Raw genomic sequence first — 17,572 nt, forward strand, 5'->3', positions numbered from 1 at the left:
GAAGGTCGGAGTGTTTGGTGAAGGTGAAGGCCGACTAGACAAGTTGGGGACACACCAGGAAGGACCTCACTTTCCATCTATGGAATACATACATTATCCTGAATGTGATAGGAAGCCACAGAAGATTCTTGGGCCACAGAGGGGCAAGATCAGTTCATGCAGGTGGCTCTGTGGAGACAAGCCTGGGAGCTGAAAAGGGGAAGGGAATGTGGTATCTTGGCAGATGGAAGCTAGGTGATTCTTTGAAGTCTGGTTTTGGCTAATATCCAGTCCAAGAATCTGGATGGCTTCTAATGGAATATGGAGGATGTGCACAGGGATAAGGAGGGTGTGGGTGCCAAGTTTCAATGTGCAGAAACCACACACAGTAATTCATACAGAAAGCTTTTTGGGCCAGGAGGCCACCTGCTGACATCCAGACTGGTGCAGGCAAGGAGCCCTCTGCTCTGGAGTAGAGAAGCAGAGCATATGTGTGAGGAATTCACGCCAGAAAGCGAGTGTACTACAACGTGAGTCTGCAACAGTGGTGCCAAAATCTCATTGCTCTCCACTCCCTCTGGAGACCCAGACAGAATACGGAGTGGAGACAAAGAAGGTCTAATCCCACCCAGATTCCTGATAGACTCGTGAGAGGATTCTAGAAGAGTCTTCTAGCCTCCTCTGATTGAAATCATAAATTCAATAGTAATATTTTATGCATACTTAGCTAATACAGTGGCCTGGATGGAGCCCAGAAATTTGGTGTTAGGATTCTAAATGGATACTTCACATGGCAGAGAGGTATATAAAATGAAATATAATGGGAAGATCCTGATTATTAAATTTCCTTCTAGTATAAAATTGGTACTACATTAGAAAGTATGAGAAATTCATAAAAGCAGAGAACATTTGCCCCCTATTCCACAGGCCAAAGAAAGGCATTATTGAATTATTGAGAGATTTTTCCTCCTCTCCCTCCCCCTTCCTTCTTTCCTTTCATACACACATTTCTTTTTTTTTATTTTTAAAGATTTTATTTATTTATTCATGAGAGACACACACACACAGAGAGAGAGAGAGAGAGAGAGAGAGAGAGAGAGAGAGAGGCAGAGACACAGGCAGAGGGAGAAGCAGGCTCCATGCAGGGAGCCTGATGTGGGACTTGATCCTGGGCCTCCAGGATCACGCCCTGGGCCAAAGGCAGGTGTTAAACCGCTGAGCCACCCAGGCATCCCCACACATTTCTATACAGTTGTAATCATAAGGCAACCTTCATTTTGGCATAATTGGCATTATCTCATATTGCTTAAAATTTTTTGTGACCACAAGTTTCCCTTTATTAAAAAAATTTCATTGCAAAACTTATAGAAAATATTGTGCAGAAAAAAAAACACCCCTAAGTTCCCACCACCCAGAGATAATCATTCTCAAATCTTAGTCTCTTCCTTGATTTTGTATGTTCTTATCTATAATAAAAAGATTGCTTTATATTACCTTTAATTTTGCAACTTTTAAAATACTACCTCAAAAAAAAAATACTACCTCTGTGTTAGGAATATCTTTCCTAACTGTATCACATTGTATAGCACCAGGTTTTATTGGAATGATTCCTGTTTTGTGACACTTAAGTTGTTTCCAAATTTTTTTTTAAAGATTTTTATTTATTTATTAATGAAAGACAGAGAGCGAGAGAGAGGGGCAGAGACACAGGCGGAGGGAGAAGCAGCCTCCATGCAGGGAGCCCGACATGGAACTCGATCCCGGGACTCCAGGATCATGCCCTGGGCCAAGGGCAGGTGCTAAACCGCTGAGCCACCCAAGGATCCCCTCCAAATTTTAATATAAACAATGCTGCAGTCCTTCAATTTTAAAAAATATATACTCTTTACATGGAATTGCTGAGCTGAAAAGAAAATCTATGTAAATTCTTAAGACTTTGACTACATATTACCAAATTTCTATCTAGGAAGTATATACCAATTTATACTCCCAACAGCAAAGTAGTGCCCATTTCTCTACAACTTCACCAATATTAGGTACCATCAATTTAAAAAAAATAAAAAACAAAACTCATTAATCTAATGGAAGAAAATAGAATTTTATCATTTTCTTTATTACTAATGAAGTTTTAAATATTTATCTATTTAAAGCATCATTTTTCTACCAGCATAGTTCTGTCATGTGAATATGCTATTATTTTATGTGAGCATCCTCTATGGAAAGGGGAAAAGTATAAGGAGTTCAGGCCAAAGAGCAAACATTACTACATGCATGTAGAACAATGTGACAAAATCTCACTGCCCTCCATCCCTTCTGGAGACTTCCAGGTTTTTTGTGTTGGGGGTACGTAGAAAATATTCCAATTATACCTAGTATTACTTTAATGTAGAATGATCCTTTTATGGAAGTTATATAAACAACCAGTAGTCTGAGAACAGAAGTTCATAAAGGCAAAGTAGACTAAATTTCTGCTGTTAATGTGTCTTTTTGTATTTAATATCAAATAAGACAGGAGTCATGTCTTGCCACATGCTCTAATGCACGCTGTTCACTCTTCTCAACCATGCACACAGGATTCCAGAGGTCTGAGGCAGAGTGACGTGTCCTCTGATGCTAACAGATCTACTGGAGGGGGGCAGTAGTAGAAGTGTTGAGGAATCTTGAGGTCAGAGATGCTTGTACTAGCTCCTTTGCTTTTTCTTTGGGGATCATCTTCTGGCACCATTTAGCATGAGTCTCCTAGAGATTGAATAAAAAAATCTTTTTAAATTATCCTTGGTTTTGGATTAAACCTCTCCATGGTTTTTAGGAGTAGGGGGTAAATTTCACTAACACACACTTGAGTTCAGTGTATAAGATAATGTGAACATGTGTGTGTTTATGTAGTTGGTGCTCAGAAATAAAAGGGTTTTGAACCTATTTGATCATCCCAAAGCGTTTTTTTTTTTTTTTTTTTTTTTTTTTTTACAAATCATAGTTTACTGCTATACAAAGCATCTAGGGTTAAAACATTGTGTTTTCATGTGCTTCTCAGGTGATTCTGATGATCAGATTTGTTTTCTGGTCTCTATTTTGCTGATGTTTCCCATTCTAATGATTATTCCTTTGTATGTTATTTGTTTTCCCTACTGGCTCTTCAACTCTTGTTTGCTTCAGTGTTGTACCCTTCATATAATGAATCTACTAGATTTGCATATTGTGTGCAGGATTCAGTGTGCCGCTCTAGTGCGAGGTTTCAAGACTTTTCTTAGTTCTTGACAAGTCATCCCCATTTCATGTAGAGCATTGCTCTGTTCCCATTTTTTCTTTCTGAAATCCCATTAGAGCTAAATTCAAACTTCTAATTTAATCCTCCATATCTCCAAACCTATCTTTTGATTTTATACCTGTTTATCTCTCTCTGCCACCCTCTGGGTAATTTCTTCAGAAATATCCCCTGTGTCAGTTCTCTCTTTCACTGTGCCAATCTACTCTCAGAGCTAGTTGTTGCTGAATTTTATCCACAGTGTTTCATCTTGAGTTCTACTGAGTTGTCTTTGTTTTTTTAAGATTTTGTTTATTCATGAGAGACATAGAGAGAGGCAGAGACACAGGCAGAGGGAGAAGCAGGCTCCCTGCAGAGAACCTGATGTGGGACTCAATCCCAGGACCCTGGAATCACGCCCTGAGACAAAGGCAGATGCTTAACCACTAGGCCACCCAGGCGCCCCTCTACTGGGTTGTCTTAACTGCCAATTCTTTTTTCTGTTTTTTTTTTTTTTTTTAATGAGGGCTTTTAATTTCTCCCTTTATCACTTTCATAATTATAAATATGCTTAAATTTATAGCTAGCACCACAAGAACCTGAGATAATCTAACGGTCTAAAGCTATTTTTCCCACATGTATCTGTTGACTCTCCCATTTTGTGGCCACTTCCTTGATTTGTCCTTTATGAAGCATTTTTTTCAGTTAGGATATAGCTTCTCTTGTGTACTTTAGGATGTGGTAGTAATCATTCAGAGGAGTCTTACATTTGATTCTTTGATGAAGACCAGGAGTTTCACTGTCAGAAATATTTATGGTATCTGTATTAATATCTGCATTTGGGGTTCCTCTGCTAAAATTTGGATGCTACACCTATGCATGACACAGATTTTTTAAATTGCCATTTATTGTGGGAAATTTTCCCCACCCAGATACCTGAGGAGTGAGAATTTTGCCAGTAGCTTTAGTAAGTGAACATGTTTTATAGTACCCCAACAGAGTGGGAGCAGGTCTTCCTTGGTCCTCGCTTTATGTGTGAATTTCAGTTCTGACTCCTTACCTCTCCTTACCCAAAGGCCATGTGTCAAAAACCCCAACCCCTGGCTGTTAGGTTCTGTGGTCATGTCTGATATCCTCTGTTCTGGACTCCACTCCTGTATTTGCCACATTGGTTATGAGGTTCTTTATTTTTGGCATGTAAGGGTTTTGTCTCTCCATTTCTCAGTCTCTGTCTCCTTTTCTTCTTTGCCTAAATGTAAAATAGTTTCATGATATCTTATCCAGCATTTTCATGTGTCTGTAGCACATAGAAGGATGTCAGTATTAAGTAGGTGGAATTAGAAAGCGTTATTAGTCAGGTTTGGAGACCACCAATGGGTGCAGCAGAGGGTACATGACTCTGAAACTGGAACCAGAGTTTGAACTGTGGCTTCACCCCTTTCTACATAAGGTAGGTTGAGTCATCTAACCTCTCTCTAAGCTTTAGTTTTCTCAGCAGGAAAATATGGATAATATACCTAGGGTCTTCCTTTAGGTATTCTTCTTATTGCTCTAAATTCCCTCCTGTTGAAATTGATGCCATTTTCTCCATCTTCCATTCTTATAGAAGCTGGGGGAATACTGCAAGTTTCTCATTCAATATTTTCCTCTAAAAATCAGATAATGGATACAGTGGTTGACTGAATGATCTCGCTAATTTCCTTTCACCAATGTATTTCCACATGCCAATGGACTGAGAAAACTCTGCCCAAACAAACAAACAAACAAAAAAACACAGCCATGGAGCACCTGGGTGGCTCAGTCTGTTAAGAGTCTGCCTTCAACCTGTTAAGAGTCTGCCTTCAACTCGGGTCATGATTCTGGGGCCCTAGGATCAAGCCCTGCATTAGGCTCCCTGTTCAGTGGGAAGTCTGCTTCTCCCTCTCCCTCTGCCCCTCCCCCTCTGCTTATGCACTCTTGCTCGGATGTTCATTGGAAAGAAATGAATTCCATTTCCTAAGAAGTTTGCAAGGCGGCAAGAGAGGAGTGGACTTACATCTTTGGAGTCTCATTCCTCTCCCTTCTTGGCTGCTCTCTTTCCCTGGAGTGCAAATGAGTGAAACCGTATATTGGTTTAGAGGTTCTGCTTGGGTAAAGGTTTAAGAGCCAATAAATCTGTCAGAGTAGATCTCAGGCTGAGCCAAGGTGAATAGCCTCACAGCAATTTTTTCAGAGCCTCAGGATACCAGGCAGCAGAAGCAGAGAGCTCATCAGATGCCTGCTAACCCCCTGCCCAGGAGCTGAGATATCACCCCACAGGAATATGAGGAACTTTTCCCAAAAAGTTGTGTTTACTCTGTGGTAAAATCCCTTGTCAAACAGCAGAGCACTCAGATTTAAAAAGCAATTACAGAAAAAAAAAAAAAAGAGGTACATAAAAATCACAGGTCCTCTCAGTGAATTATCTGGTGGCTTGTAGATTCTAGGTGAACATTGCTATTCATTGTGGAAGGCACTTTGGTGGTATCACTTGCAACGTTTAATATATATGTCCTGTTTCAGCTCTCCACTTACAGAAATGTATGCTAAAGATAAACACAGAATCACTGGGTTGTCCATGGTGGCTTAATTTTTTTTATGTTTTGCACTTTATTTTTAATAACAAAAAAACAGAAGATATTAAAAATCTTATCAGGATACATTATACAGCTGAATGTTCTATACATACTCTGTATACTCATTTGGAAAGGTGTCTAAGAGCATGACCTTTGGAGCCTGAGCTCCAATAATCTGTATTTAGCTGTGTGACAGTGGACAAATCCCATCCTTATGGCTCAGTATGTTGATATATACAACCAGGATAATAGTAATATTTGAGCCATACAGTTATTGTGAACATCAAAATGAGTTAATGTATAAAGGGCTTGTAACAATGTTGGACTCACTGTCAGGTACAAAACTATTATTATGTTAGGTAATTATTTTAGTAACTAAAAAGGGCAAGCTAAGGCTAACTGCTTGGGTCTGGGCAATATACTTGTGGGGTTTGAGGTGAGAGTGAGCTTTCAGTTTTCATTTTATACCATTTGGATGGGCTACTGTGTACACAATAATCTCATTTCAAAAGTATACTAGTTAAGAGGACAGTTGTTCTGAAAGTTTGGCTTTTAATGGGGACTTTAAACAATCACACTTACTGATGGCCATATATTTAATGCATTAGGAACTGATTCCTGTGAGCAATCCCTTACATTTAATCCCCGACATCTGTAGTGCATTTTACACTCGGCAAAATGTTTTTATATTCATGAGTTCATTTAATCCAACTAACTGGATTATTTATGAATTCACTTAATCCCTGTGAAGTGAATTTTCATATGTATTATTCCAAATAGATGAGTGGGAGAGAGTAAGAGTGGATTGTTTTTTTAATTTTCCTCTGCTCATGGCAAAGCTGGGCAGGCAACAAAATTGAAGCTTAGGGTGTTAAGGGCTTACTTATGATCAGATAGCTCCTGGGTAACAGAAATAGATGAAAAGCCAGGTTTCCCCAGGCAAAGCTCTTTCCAGCAAACCATAATTACCCTGTGGATTTACAATCCCATTCTCTGCATGAACACTATTAAGTATCTGGTTTGGCAGAAGGTGGGTTTCTAGTGGGTCAACAGGAAATAACAGCCAAAAAGAAAGTTCTCAAAGTTTATAAATAAAGCTTGTAACTACCTCAGGATAAAGATGACCAGTGACAACATATAGTTGGCTTCTGGGCATAGAACTCTCAAGTGGGATAATGCTGGTAAGGTAAGACTCTAGAATAAGAAACTAAGCTGCTCAGTGATGGAACCAACAGTATAATTAAAAATAGTAGCTATAGGATATAGTGGAGGTCATTAAGACAATGAATACATTTAAAGCAATAGGCCAAATAGCCTGCTATCTACGTCATCTGTGGCAAGTTGCTTTTCCCTCTGGTTTTCTCACTTCTAAAGTGCCTCTATTCCATTTATCAGTCCATTCATTCAATAAATAGTGCTTTTTAGTGCTGGACACTGATTATACTAAGTTGGATGAGGTTTATAAGGTCATAGCCTTCAAGGAATTTACATTCTGGTGGGGGCAATAAACAGACAATAAACAGAATATATCAGATAGTAATGTGTCATCCATAGAATTAAAATAGGCTGGTGGGAAAGATAATGACTGAATACCCTAGGTGGGTGCCCAGGGAAGGATTTTCTGAGAAGGTGACATTTTAGATGAAAATAATAAGAAAGATGGAGCCATGTGTGAATGATAGAGAAGCTCATTGTAGGCAGAGGAAGAGCTAGTCGAAAGACTCTAGAAAGGGAATGAGGTTGGAGTTGTGAAAAACCAAGACTTGGCAGGCCAAAAGCCAGTGGATGTATTGTGCTGTAGTTACAGAGACTTTTAGAAGATTTTAAACTGACTTATGATCTGATTTGGGGTTCAAAAAAGTTTACTGTGGTTGCTATGTCCAAGGCTGGAAGCAGAAATACCAGTAAGAAGCCATTGTAGTCCATAAGAAACATGAGGTCTTTGTCTAAGGTGAGAGAGAAATGCATAGAACTGGACAGATTCAAGGTGTTTGCTGGAGTAGGATCCACAGTGTGTATATAAATGGCTTTTGTGAGTTGAAAGAGAAGAATCAAAGATCATTGTCAGATGTGTGACTTGAACAACTGGTGAGATTTTGGTGCCATTTTCCAAAATGGGAAGAAGGGAGAACCTAAGGGGTAGTGTGTGTGCAGGTAGCAGTAACTCTAAAGTTCTCTATTGGTCATGCTAAGCATATGAAAATGTTAAGCCAGCCACTAGAGTCAGGAGTTCTGGGAATACAACATAGTTAATGATAAATGTCTGGGAGTGATCAGCATAAAACTATGGGCTGGATGGAATCCCCTAAAGAGACTTAGAAGAGTGAGTATAGGATCCCAACAGTTTTACATCAGAGGTCAAGTTGAGAACCTGGACCAAAGGAGAATGGAAAGGGTGTGATAGGAGGTAGAAACAAAATAATGTGGTATCTAGGGAAACTTCAAGAAGCAGAAAACAATCCAGTGTTAGGCCAGGAAATGAAGAAATTTGATTCCACATATAGGAAATCTTGTTTAAATAACCAGGTATATCTACACCTATATGTTATTACAGCCCTTAAGGGCTTGGGGAGGAGCCCTTAATGATAGGTTTGCCAAGGGGTCTAGAGAGTTCCATTGAAAGTCAATAGACAGGAATTCCAATATGTAGAAAATCTGAAGCACACTCCTCCAAAAGATAAATAAACATGCAGTTTTAGCAGTCACTCCAACAAGGAGATTAATGTACTTCAAGATAAATGTAATAATCTTAATGCAGTAATCACACATTATAAGGAAATAAGGATTACATGTAAGTTGGCACTAGTCCAGAAGGCAAGTTTATCCATAGCTATCATATAACTATTAAAAATTTTCACTCCATAATTGATGTTTGGGTTTGTGGCACAACTTGAACAGTGTGTGTGTGTGTGTGTGTGTGTGTGTGTATGTTATATGATATATATGTGTATATATAAGTTATATGATATATATGTGTGTGTGTGTGTGTGTGTGTATATATATATATATATATATATATATATATATTTTATAGAACTGCCTTCATTTAGGAAAACTGTAAAGTTGATTAGGGGTAGAAAGAGTACTGTGAGGACATGAGTCAACACGAACCCAAACTTCTCTACATTGAAATACCTAAGGACTTAGTAATGGGGAAAGAAAAGGAAAAGACAATGCTAAGCAACGTGATAGGGAGGTGGAGTCCAACTTGCAGAAATAGCAGAAGGAGCTTTAGGAACCCCCATATCTAATGCTGGATTTCAATATAATTCTACACAAATACTTCATGTGCCTAGAGAAAAACCTGTAGGCATGGACATTTAGAAACTTCATAATGAAAAGGTTAAATCTTTATCCAATTTACTGGACAGTTGGCAAGCTATGTCCAGCTACACCAAGCTTCCAATCTGCACTTACTAACCTAACTTTTAAAATCTTAAGAGAAAGTTGAGAACTACTTGACATTTGAAGAAAGCCTCTAACATAATTAGGGACATCAAAACGAGAAAGGCAGAAAGGAAACTCAAAAGAGAAGTTTAATAAAACTATATTTAATGATCTCAGAGAGGTAAGCTATTTATTGTCAAAACAAGATCAGGATACTATTAAGAAAAAGGCAGAGATTAATTTTAGGATCAGAGAGTGTTCTTAGAAATTTATATGTGAGAGCTAAACTTATACAAATATAAAATTTGTAAAAGATTTGGAAAACAAGGAAATAACACCTTTTTGAAAAAATAGAGGAAGCCAGGAGGCCTAACATCCTACCAATAGGGTATGGAAGAGAAAAAGGTCAAGAGAAATATTGCAAGGACATTTTTGGACCTGAAGTACACGTACATCCATAATGAAAAAGCCTCCTGAACACCTAGTATAATGTATGAGAAAAGACACACCATGTCGTGTCCAACACTTTCCAACACTAGGAAGACAGTAAAAGTTCTAATAAGGGGGAAAAAACAGGTTACACTCAAATGACCAAGAGTAAGAATTTCCGTGACTGCTGTACCCAGCACTATCAAGACAGAATGCAAATGTTTTTTGATGTTTAAGATCTAAAAAAGTATTTGTCCACCCTGACCTTTTCTGAGAAACCTTCTCATGGATGGCTCCACCCAAAGCTAGAAGGTAAACCAAGAAAGAGGGAATGCTATCCAGAAAACCAAGAAAACCACCCAGGAGGGAGAGAAGGAAATCCTCTGGACAAGTATGACTAGTGGGCGTAAGGGTAGAAAGCACACAATCCAGGTGAAACCAGATAACAAGGGACCTATAGCAGAAAGAGCTTCACAAAAAGTTTCTAACTAATGATCTGCTAGGCTTGCTTACATAGAAAATTCCATCAAGGGCTGTGATGCTTGAGGTTGGGGGAGTGGATGCAGGAGCCCAACTCTGCCTTTTAGAATCTCACCATGCTAGTCAATTAATCTCCTTGTTTCACATTTCCCATCGATAAAATGGATCATAATGTACCTACCTCACTGAGTTTCTGTGAAAATTAAGTCAGTAACTATACTTAATGTGCTAGAAAACAGTGCCTTGAATATTATGCTATAGAAATCACTGGAAAGACTTAGCATGGATGGAGAAAACTAAATGCATTTTTTTTTTTAAATGACCAAATTCTCAGCTCTAGGGAAAATACCTGAACAAGAATGGAAACATGGTAATAGGCTCCTTGGCTCAACAGTGACTTCCATTGTCAGGTAATACAAATATTGTCACAAACTGGAAAGATGGAGGAATGTAAATGGATATAAGAGACATAATTGTATCTACCATAATAAAATGTAAATAGAGGTAGCATTCTATTTTAGAATATGGAAATAAATATTAAAATGAAGGGCTAACTATGTTTAAATTACTCCTCAAAGAACAGGATGTGGTTAACTATAGCCATTGGCTACCATAAATAATAAGTAAATACATTAAAAAAAAAAAAAGGAGAAATAGGAGGACAAGGTGCTTTTATAGTAATTCCAGAACACCAATTACTGACGGGGCCTCAAGGATAGAGGTCCATGGCACTATACACTAATAGTTTGCACTGCTAGGGAACAATGCAAGAGAAAAGCTACAGTCTCAGGATATTAGTCCCTTACCCTGGAAAGGGGCCTGCTGGGACAACTTAACAGAAGAGAACTTTTCCTTTTGAGCTCTATCACCTAGGACATGAGTTAAGATTGATTTGATACTACAGCCACTCTTAAAAAAAAAAAAAAAAGAATTGGTTGGAAATCCTATTCTCTTAATGTCATCATAAATATATTTAAAGGTATAGGCCTAGATATATAAATTAAGGGATAAATATCCCTGTTGTGCTCTGAAAGTAAATAGATAAAAAGCACTGTACCAAAGAATAGCCACAGAATGAGAGAGAAGGCACACAGGTTGTCAGCAGATGGATAAAGTTTAAGTGAAACCTGATTTTGTCTGAGCTCCATCTGATGTTTCAGAGCCAAGGCAAGCTCTGAGTGCCCTGATCACAGCCCTCAGGTATCCATGCTGGCTGGTGCTTTTCTACCTCAGTGACTATCTCTGGGGCTTGCTCCCATCCCTGGCTAGGCTGCTCTGGGGGTACTCAGGCCCCACACTGTCTTTAAGGGCTGAATAAAACCACAAGACTAGCCAGCAAGGAGGAAGTCTCTTTATTAGGCATGTTCCTCTCTGGGGGACAGGTATGTTTGGCTTTCAATGAATGAACTGAAATTTCCACAGCTGAGCCAAAGATCACTGCTCCAGAAACCCAGAGGGAGACCTGGGGGTCTTGTGTTTTCTGTTGTATCTTGGCAACACTTCCTTGTGCTGCTGACCCATAGCAGAGATCCCGCTGCTTTGTGATGGGCCTTGAGGCAATCATATTTCCAGCTGTGTCAAGAAGAAACCGTGTGATAAAGGCATAGGGACCCCTTGCTTGGGTCACAGAAACACCAAGGCACCCCCTGAGCATGAAATCCTACTCAAAATATAAGTGAATACACGTTTTATGGCAGCCATATAGGAAGTGAGGTTTTTTTGTTTTTTGTTTTGTTTCGTTTTAAGAAATGGAATATGCCTACAGATAAATTTTTTTTAGATCATCTGAAATTCTGATTAAGTGGCCTTGGGTGTATAATGCCCATGGCTTTTGGTGCTTTCAACAATAAGCAGGGGCTCTGAGATTTGGGTTTTAATTCCTTTAAGCATGTCTCAATAAAACTGATTCACAGCAGCCATTTTTTTGTAGAAAGAATTTGAGTTTATTTTCTCACCTTTTCTTTCTGAAGCTGGTGTTATGGTAAAAAAGAAGGGAGACTGAGGCTGGGAACAAACATTTATGAAGTGTCCATTATGTGGGCAAGTTATTATTCTAGCACAATGCCCAGTACAGAATCAATTTTAAACATGAAGAGGCTGGAGCTCAGTTGAAAATGCCTCAAATCACAATACTAATGAGTAGTAGAGGTGAGATTAAAATGAGGTTCTCCTGACTCTGCAATTGATGCCCTTTCCATTACACCATGGTCCTTCTCATAAATCCAAGCAGAATTTTGTTTTCTTTTCTGTGCTGCCACTAACAAAGATGTCGCAATCCATCTATTCATGGAAGTCATGTAAGACAGTCTCGTAATTTCCAACCGTGAGAGTGAATGCATTTGTCTCTACTTTATCAATTAAGGTTCCTGCTGCGACATGTGTCTCTATTTTGCCAAGTATTTAAAAATCTCCATTATGCATTGCTTCTCACCTTGCCCAGTAAAAGTTGGCAAGCACTGTTATCCTCACTTAATAACTCCCGTTACCCAGGGAATAGCCTGGATTAGAAGTGATGATACCCAAAGCTCATGGATAAGCACTCTCAGTCTCCTGTCTAGACTCAATGAATAATTCAGAGGTCTAGTTGGTGGAAATCCAGTTAGGAATCTGGCAGATATGACGACTTCAGAGGTGTGGCATCTGGGACACTATTCTTGCCTCAGTTTCCTTCTAGTTCTCTGTTTCTCCTTAGGGGCAATCATCTAATTCCCCTATCCTTTAAGAGTTGTTATATAATACAAGAGTCTGGTCCTAGCCCTCTCCTTGGTTATTCTCTTTGTTCACTCCACCGAAAACTATGGGGCTCCCACTACTTGTGCATATCAATTGCCTGTTGGCCTTCAGGCCTATTTCTGGTTCTTTTCGTGTTCTCTTTATTATAGGCTCCCTTGCCCTCTAGCATCTGGTTACTTTCAAATTACGGGTAGTATGGTGTAAAATTGGAGGAGGAAGAAGAAAGAAAACCAGATGGTTCTTCTACTCTCTCTTCCCCACTTCCTGTGGAGCTTCAGGCCTCAGACCCCAGATGGTCACCTCTCCGGGAAGCCCCCCTAGTGTTGTTCTTCCTCCTGCCAGAGAATGTGGTCCCTTCCTCCATGGTCCCTCGAGCCCCAGGGGTGATGGCAGCTTCCATGTGAGGCAATGAGGGTTACCTCATTGTTCCCTGTTTGGCTTTTCAGCTTTTCCATCACCTTCTGTATTAAATCTCGTCTGCTTCAAAGAGGTAGAGGGTGTTTTCCTTGCTCTATCCTGACTGACATAGACAGCATTCTTAGGTACAAGCTATAGGAACAAAACCTGACATGTTGGCAGGAAAGGAACTTGTCCCAAAAGATATTGGAGAGATCAAGGAATCTCTGAGAGGACAATGGAAAAGAGCAGTACTCAAAAATATCCAAGTAGAACTTGTTCAATGAAGCCACACTTTGTGCATGGGGTTGTACCATGTGTGCTACCAACACTGGATGCTGGAAACTCATTCAAATTGCTGTCTCTGCTACCATCTGTCAACATAATCAATTCTGGCATTTCCTCCTTCATGACATGAGCTTCCAATTTAAGGATATGTCTGATTGGCAAAGTACAGGTCATGTACACACCCGTGGATGCAAGTTTATGTGACCTTTTCAGTTCCCATCATGAGAGATGGGCTCTTTATAGGCAGCAGAATAATTTAAATATAAGGATTTGGGTGCTGAGTGGACATTTTAGTTTGGACAGCCAATTAAACAAGGATTCAGATGTAAGTGATTTATTTGGGAGTTAAACCCCTGAAATCACTGGTAAGGAAGTCGGGGAAGTAAGAGAAGAAGGCAAAACAGCCAATGGAGGGTAAATTATCAATCGAGTTATTGCTATAGAGTAATTAGAACAAATTCCTCAGAGGGCAGAGGATGTGGGGCAGCTGGGGTGGGACTTAATTCCCTATCACTGTGTGGCTCCCGCCCTGAATGTGGCCTTAGTGGCCCTTATTAGCTAGAGAAGATTTTCAGGCAAATAAATGCTGGGGCTGACTGTTGAAAGTTGGACAGGTGTGAGCTAGAGAGCTAGGGAAGAGATGATAGGGCAGGATGCCAGATGCATCTCCTGCAGGGCACAGGGTAAGTAGCAAATGTTCACTCGGAACTATTTTTGCATTGAACATACAATGTTGGATGAGAGAGAAGCATTTCTGGCCTCCTTAAGCTGGTGCTCTTATGAGTCAGACACATGAACAATGAATAGGCAAGTGGGACAAGAGCAATAATAGAACAGCCTCGGGAGCTAGGGCTAGATTTCTGGCTTGTGAGACCCAAGAGGATGGGGACAGCACCCTACTCACTTCTGAATCCCCATTGCTTTGAAGGTAATGATTCAATATGTATTTTCTGGCCCAGTAATGAACTGTTGGACACAGCAGTTCACAGACAGTATTCATTGTCTCTATTTCCTTACTATAACCCGACAAGGGAAGTGTGTCCCCATTTTACAGGAAAGAAAGTTAAGGCATTCATCCTTACTTCTATCCCAGCTTTGAAGTATTTTCTCTAAACGGTTTACCTATCCAGTGTACCCCATTTCCCTACAATTGCAAATGGCAACTCTTCCTTGTATATTCTCATGAGCAGGGTTCTTTGGGAGCAGGAACTATGTCTGTTTTTGCACTGTATGCCCAGCATCCAGGCTAGTGCTGACATGTTCTAGATGTGTAAACCTCATTTACACTGATTATTTTCTGAAGGGCTTGAATAAATAAGGTTCAGGGGTGCTGAGTAACTTGACAGGTCAAAACTCTGCAGCCTGACCCCCAAATACCTCTGGTGTTTTGCTGAGCATTACACAACCTAGCTGTCTGTCAAACTAGAAGATTGCTATTTTAAGGTCAAAATAATTGGGCAGGAGATATTTAAGAACTTGCCATAGTATCACCATGAGGGATGACCAAGCACAACCGTAGACCTAAATAGAGAAGGTTCCTAGAGGACAATGCCTCACTCCCAAAGCCTTGGCTGAATTGGAAAATCTTTAACATTCCCCGTAGATTTACATTCTAAGGTTTTTAACTTAATCTCTAGGCAGAAGTAAAATTGTTCACTCCAGCACCAATAACCAATTAACCTTATTACCTTACTATTCCAAAATAATTTTAAAATGTTGGAAATAAAGTACTTAAAGGAACATGAAAGATATATCCAGTACCTTAAGACACTGTGGAAGAGTCACGTCAGATATACATGGAGCCACATTCAAAATGAAGAGGAAGAGGGACACATCTGCCTTAGTTATGTTTTTATTCTCCATTTTTGCAACACAAGGAAGGGTCATCGATCCTCCATGCATGCACTTTCCTGTTTCCTCAATTCTAAGCAGCATAGAATTAATAACTAGTAGCCTGGGAAGGGAAAGGAAGGGGGGAGATGTTTACAGACATTACAGTGTACACATCCTGATTTTAAAGTGCTAAAATGTGGCCACCAAGAAAGTCCTAGGATTAAAAAAAAAAAAACAACATGCCAATTAAATATAAAATCTCTAAGTGGTATTAATGGAAAGCCTATATATATATTTTGTCCCAATGAGACTATCAGATATAACTAAAAATGGGAACAATAAGAAGAGGTTTCAATTACAATTTTGAGAAGGTGAATACACATTTTTAATTTCTTGGGAGTATGTAAAGTATTTGGATTGGTTTCTGAAAAACTACTAATTTGAAAAATTATTCACCAATCAAAAGTTACATACATAATAATGCAGGTGCTTTGAGAGTCAGTGTGAACTTTCTTGGTAAACACTGAAGCAGGATCTAATTTCTACTTTAGCTCTTTTTCTTCTGGGAAAAAGTATGCCCATGCCCAACAGCTTTTAAATGGACATCAATACAGCCTATCAGATTAATAGTTAATCAGTTATCCCTTTGACTGATCACTGCTTTGGAAACTCAGAAGTGAACATTGGGTTGTATTTCACCTGGTTCTCACCACTTCCATAGGTTCCAGCAGAGTGTTGCCACAGTATTCATCGATAGGGTTAAAATGGCAATTAAAACCAAAACTCCCTTGTCAAAGAATCTGCATTTCACAAACTATACCCCAAGATGTCACAATGAGAATCGAGAGCAGGGCAAAGACATTGAGTATATATATTTCAAATTAAGAAAAGGTATAAAAAAGAAAATATGGGGCCCTGATACTCTATTGCCCCTTCTTCTAAGCCCTAATCAGTCCCAGAGCCAGATGCAACCTCAGAACCCATCTTAACACATTTCTACAAAAAGCCCCTCCAGATGATTGGAAACAGAACTTAAGATAGAATTATTTGCCTCCATCACTGAGGACTGAATATTTCAAGCCATAGCTACCTCCCATATATATTGAACCCTGGCTACACTGAGCTATTCACCCATCCTTGAGTGTACCATGCCACTTCAAGCATTTGTGTCTTTATTATGTTCCCTCTACCTGGAAATATCTTTTATCTACTCTTCTAGCTGTGGAAACCTTATTTTTAAAAAAACAAAGATTTTATTTATTTGAGAGACAGAATGAATGAGATCACAAGCCAGGGGAGGGGCAGAGAAAGAAGCAGAGTCCTCGCTCAGCAGGGAGCCCAATGTGGGGCTCAATCTCAGGACCTTGGGATCATGACCTGAGCTGAAGGCAGACACCTAACTGCCTGAGTCACCCAGGTGCCCTGGAAGCTTTATTTATTCTTTGAGGCTCTATCCAACAATTGCCACTTTAGTTTATAATTGTTTAGCAATTATAATCTAGCAAATAATGATAATCGTTATCATCATTATATAGAACACTCATATATACATAAAAAAATTTCAGCCCAAACCCAAAGCTCAAGAGGAAAATGATTAGATTTATGAACTGGAATTCCTTTTCTTATTTCTTTTTCAAACCTATAGCTTCTCCTACAAAGTGAGTCAATATATAAAAGTTTAGTGTAAACCTGAGTTTCTACTGTAAAATGTTTACCAAGGATAGAAATTGAATCATAACACCATTTTGTCCTGAGCTACAGCAACTTCTATCAAAGCAAAACTTCTTTACAGGAACTTCAGAAGTTACCAAATGTTCTAGTTCAATCATTCATTCCCAGGGCTGGGCTGATTCCCAGAATCATAAGGGGAACTCTTAAAGAATATTGACCTGTGAAGTAGCATCTTTGGGAAGTGATTCCCAAGAATTAGTTGTATAAAAGTTCTAGGTGAACCACCAAGCTGACTGTCTGAGCTGGGAATACCAGAAAGTGTTGCTTATAACTACACATCAAGGAACAGAAATATTTGGATACACAATATTTGGACTCCATTGAAGCAGGGACAATACTGGCAGTTCACTCATTCTGCTCTTTTGGCATGTGGCTATGGGAGAAAAAAGACTGCTAAAAATTTCAACAAATTTCTGAAAAGCAAAATATTGTCTTAAAACAAATGTCTTGGGGCAGCCCGGGTGGCTCAGCAATTTAG

The 17,572-nt window shown here is 39.3% G+C and overlaps 1 long non-coding RNA gene across 7 annotated transcripts in view; it reads right to left on the bottom strand.

Annotated features, from left to right (window-relative positions):
* The window catches only part of LOC140640365 (uncharacterized), a 150,604-nt gene that overhangs the window by 26,359 nt on the left and 106,673 nt on the right, over positions 1-17,572 (bottom strand). For 3 of the 7 annotated variants that reach the window (XR_012037065.1, XR_012037073.1, XR_012037058.1), the window contains exon 4: positions 15,292-15,484. This is a non-coding gene — a long non-coding RNA (uncharacterized lncRNA). Of the gene's footprint in view, positions 1-1,619; positions 2,719-15,291; positions 15,485-17,572 lie in introns of those variants that run through there. The other 4 variants (XR_012037083.1, XR_012037075.1, XR_012037055.1 and 1 more) reach the window with 2 other exon arrangements.

The sequence above is a fragment of the Canis lupus genome, chromosome 1, assembly GCF_048164855.1.
Source record: "Canis lupus baileyi chromosome 1, mCanLup2.hap1, whole genome shotgun sequence".
NCBI lineage: Eukaryota > Metazoa > Chordata > Mammalia > Carnivora > Canidae > Canis > Canis lupus.